Below are 5341 nucleotides of genomic sequence, written 5' to 3' on the forward strand. Positions count from 1 at the left end.
TCAGATTGAACGGAGGTGATCGCACCACCGTTCGAAGGTCGGACGGTTCGTTGTGAACAAGGGGCAGCGAACCTAATGGCGTGGGAGTTTCGACAATAATAATTTCTCGTCGGAATAATGACCACAGAGGCGGAGAAACAACCGTTGCTTCTCCTCTTGCTCTTTGCTTCCACCAGTAGCTCTTTCTCCTATGGCTCGGTGGTAGGCCGACTTAGGGAGGTGGCTGACTGGTGGAGGGAAACTTGGCTGGAGGGGAGCTTAGACAATCCACCTTTGGGCGGGGCGGCTATGGGAAGGGATGTGGCCGACAACTCCACCAAGGGAGGTGGGCCGCAACTATGGGAAGGGATGTGACCGGCTGCTATAAGAGACGAGGCAGAAAGATTAAAACCTAACTCTTATATTTTTAATCCGTTAAAAAATTCTTCTTTAGAGATATATTTATAGATCTCTAACAGATTTGGTTTGCGAACTAAAAACTCGCATCTATTAATCCAAAATCCAAATTGATAGTTTTAAGTTTGGTTCAAGACCAAACTGTGTTGGTTCAAAATCAAACTACTTTTTAATTAAAACCAAACTAATTTAGTTTATAAACCAAAGGTCCACTTTGTCTTCAAAAGGTATGACCCATCTGCGCTTCCATTTCGATAAAATATCTTTCATATTTACCCTTCGTTTGGTCCAACCAAACTCAATCTCTCTCGATATGAGAATTCAATTCTCAAACTCATTTTATATTTCTTGAAAAATCTCGTAGTGTGTGTGACGTTATAGGTTACTAGTTTATGTTAGCTGTCCATAATTAATCATTAATTATAGATCGATCATGAGTGACACCTAGTAGTACATCATGACCTTCAATTAACTAGAAAATCACAATTGATTTCAAGAATCACTTTTGAACACTTCAGCAGCTACAGTTATTTGTGCGTCTGTTCCTTTCACGCATCTTATATTCACTTAGTTTAGGGCGTGGTTTATGTGTCAGTCCCCACTAGGTTGACTACGTCATACCTATCTCAAGCAGTAGTTTCTTTTCTTATGGATTCAAGTTACTCAAAATATCTATCCAAGAGGACTATTCTCTTGATGTGTTTCTACTTTGGTCAAAGACTTATGAGTAACAATCCTGATAAGTGATTATAGGATATGTAGGATCGAGTTAGAGAGCTAGAGGGGGCGAATAGCGCTTCGTCGCTTTTTCACTTATACAAAAGACTTGTGTAAATTAGAGTACGAAAAGTAGTGAGAACAAGAGAAATAAATACTTTTATTTACTTGGTTCATAACACAGGCTATTACTCTAAGGTCCACGATCCTTGATCATTTCTGACGAGCAATCCACTATTAAACTCCCCTTTTACAAGGAGTTTTCGCTTTACAAAATAGGTTAAAAACGATAAACCTTTACAGTCCTAATAATTTAAGTATAAAAGTGAAATAAAAATATTACCGACTAGTAAATTAGAAGTAAAGCATAGAAGTCGGTGCAGCTTCTCGGCATTACGACGATGTACTGAATGTGCTGTTCGCGGGTAAGAAGTCATCGTAGTAGTGTATAAATTATCTTCTAAGATTTTCCCTCGCAGCTACATATAAAGGCCAATCTGGGCGCTTGAAAGTCCTTCTGGACTCCTCCACGTTATCCCGTCGATCTACTTCCGATGCTGACTTGACATCTTTCAAGCGCCTAGATACTGACATGGAGGTTGTCGGATTAACTTTGACTCTGCAATGCCTTATCCCTATCTGGGGGTCTGGAGTCTTTCCGGGCAACTGGAGGCTGGGGAGCCTCGACCACTAGAACTTTGCTACCTTATCCACCTCGCTGGCCAGCTCGACTGACGTCCGGGCGCCTAGATCCCTTCAGGGTGCCTGGACCCAGATAAGGGTGTCTGAAACTCAAAGTTCTAGTCTCTCCTTTCTTGCATCACAAGTTAGTCCAAAATAAAACATAAGCAGAAAATTGATAGTTTTGGCAAACTGTCTGGTTTTGACTTTTAAGTTTCTAGTGAAATCCTAAGACAGACCAATGCCTACTGTTTCCCTTCCCCGGAACACGTCCTCACCCACTCCACTCAGAAGAATTTACCTTTTGCCAACTCGGTCCTCCAGACCTGTTGGACTTTTGCTTAGCCTCTGATCTTTGGCCCCCAGGACTTTCACCGCTATATGTCCGATCCTCCAGACCCATCTAAACTTTCCCGCCTGGTGCTCTGATGTGCCAAGTCTTCCTGCCCAGTACTCTGACCAGGACTTCCTTGCCCAGTCCCCCTGACTAGGACTTCCTTGCCCAGTCCTCGAAATTAGGACTTCCTTGTCCAGTCCTCCTGACCAAGATTTTCTTTGTTTAGCTGCAACTAGGACTTCCCTGTGCCACCTACACACTTAGTTTAACTTATTAGTCCACTTCACAGACTTAACTTAAACCCTTTGCTATTATCAAAATCCTGATTCGATCATCTGGCGCTCTTTGCACCAACAAGATATATGTCTTCTAATAAAAGGAGTGGTGAATCTTTTATTGGTTACTCAATCACCTTCGAGCACTTCGACTAATACCTAATCATTTTGGGTCCACACATCCATAGAGATATTTGCTTACAATGTTAAAGTATAAATCTTCATGATCAAGATGACTTGAATACCTTAAGTCGAAGGAAACTTACACTCGAGCTATAATGAAATCTTCATAGACATGTAAAGAACTACATAAAGTCTCATGACAGGTCACTTCCGATGAACTAATTATTCTTAACCAACATTCATATGTTAACTCTCAACATATCCTAATATTTTCAGCCAGTTAGGATCTACTATTTAGTGAAACTAAGGAATCTAACATATGCTAGTCTTACAGAATTAGTGATGTCCAGTCTCATTAATTCATCGATTAGGGAATATTTCAATATACACATAATTACACATGTAGAGATACCCACTAATTGTGATCCAATCACAATTTCTCTCATGCTATGTATTCTATTGTAGACCTCATTAATTGAGTTTAAGATCAAATCAAATATATAAAGAATGTATACTTAAATAGTAATTTTATTTATCTAATAAATAGTATATATCTACCTTAGGACACCTCTCAAATATAACAACTGCTCCCTCCCATCGTCATCTCATCGTAAGTACATCTAGGTGGTCGAAATCAGTTCAAATGTAAAATTCACTATAGCAGTAGAATACTAAGAAATGAGATGATCACCTCTCCTCCCATTGTATACTCTTGAAAAATACTTCTTGAAAGTCGAAGGCGGTAGCAACCATTCTAAAAGCCTACGACGACTTGCAGAGCCAAGGAAAGACAACACCTTCCTTATGCATATGGGATAAGAAAGAAATAAAGTAAAGTCAGTTTTTGCATAGAATGTATCGAAGAATGCATCACATCCCAAAAATAAAAAAGGGGCACCTCTATGAAATTTTCTAAAAAAATCACGAGAGATACTCACTTTGTCGTGCTGAAAGATACCTGGAGATTTTAGAAAAGAGAATATGACCTCCTGGTCAGGTAATAGCTCAGGCTCAAGCTTTGGCTCAGGTGAATATATAACCAATGGAAGTGATTCTTAGGGCTTTTCCTCCACAAATAAATACCTGCACTCTTCTCATCAACAAATACATAATCAGGCTCAGCTGGCTCCTCAGCATTATTAACAACACCTACATCATTAACTATATCTACAACAACACTATCATCAGAATTAGGATCAACAACAACTATATCATCAAAACATAAACAATTAAAGGAGTCCTGTAGAGCAATGAAATCAGGGTTAGAGTTGTCACAAGCTCTACAATCCATCTCCTCCAACACCTCAATACTAGTTGGAATGCCCCCTGAAGAAAGCTAACTAAAACGCTGTGTTGACATCTGGTTGATGGATGACGTCATTTGATCCAAGTTGATCTGGCAATTTTGTAGTCTTGCTTTGGTTTCTTTTTGTTGCAAAAGGTATTATTGCCTCATTTCCTTTAGTTCTTGCATTGTTCCATCAAGTTCCCTGCATTGATGTCTCCAATTGATTATAAACAGGAGTATCTACACTGTAGTCCTAAAATGTCCCTCAAAGGGTTGGATCGATCTACTAGACTAGATGTGACCAAGTAGGTGCTAAATCATTCTGGAACCCATATGGACTCTGGTAGGTTGGATATGACTTAGTAAATTAACTTTGTGCTTATTCATACCTGAAATATGATTGATCCACCGAATTAGAATTATAGGTATTTACAACTAACTTATATCTATTTTGTTGCTCTATGGATTGGTAGTATTGTTGTTGAGACTGATAATACTGAGGCTGATAGGACTAAGACATAGGATGATAGTAATGAGATTGCTCAGGCTAATAATATTGATTCTCCATCCTACCTCCAAAATACTAATAATATGGATCCATGATCAAAGAAATTTCTTGTTCTCACATTGAAATACTAGCAAACAAGATCAGAAGATACATGAACATATAAAATCAAACACATGGGCATACGAACGTTAAAACACTTGACACAATTTTTTTAAATTTTTTTATGTAAAAGAAAAAGAAAACAATCCTAAAATCATCAAACACCACTATAATTCTCCGGCAACAGTGTCAATTTTGATAAACTCATATTTATTGTGATATGAGTATAAATAAAATATCAAAATTCTCTCTACACTAATGCAGTATAGTGTTAACTCGGATCGTCTTCCAATGAATGTAATGATGGAATAATAATTCATAGATTAAATTTATTGGTAAATGATTGGGGTTTTAGATTTGAGTTGTAAATTCTAGAGGTAAACAATGAAAGCCACACTAATCTACCCTAAACTACAATTGCATTGAACTAAAGAACACAAAGTATTTGACAAACTTAATCTAATCTAACCTATATATCGAATAGAAAATAACAGAAACAAACTACACAAATAAATCACTCATAGCATTGGAAAGAAGCTAGACATCTACCCTGACATAAACTATTGCACAATAGGAATCTAACATGAATAGTAACATCAAAGAACTAAGATGCAGATCAACTAAACTACCATTCGTCATAATTCAAATTCAATTGCATGAAGGAAAATTACAACCATTAAAGAGTAAATATGTAAATCTAAGAGTTTACAAATCAAAGCTAGGGCATTAAATTGGATTGACTATGGAGATGAATAAAGGAGGTTGATCCTGTTGGTGCAGGGAGCACCAGATGATCGAACTTTGATTTTGATGATGGCACGAGGTTCAAGTTAAGTGTGTGGTGTGTACTAATGCGTTTATCTAAGTGTGCAAGGAGCACAGAAAAGTCCTAATTGAGGCTAGGCAATAAAAGTCCT

The sequence above is a fragment of the Curcuma longa genome, chromosome 13 (assembly GCF_044706935.1).
Source record: "Curcuma longa cultivar G26 ecotype Majalengka, Jawa Barat chromosome 13, ITB_CL_G26_1.1, whole genome shotgun sequence".
Lineage (NCBI taxonomy): Eukaryota > Viridiplantae > Streptophyta > Magnoliopsida > Zingiberales > Zingiberaceae > Curcuma > Curcuma longa.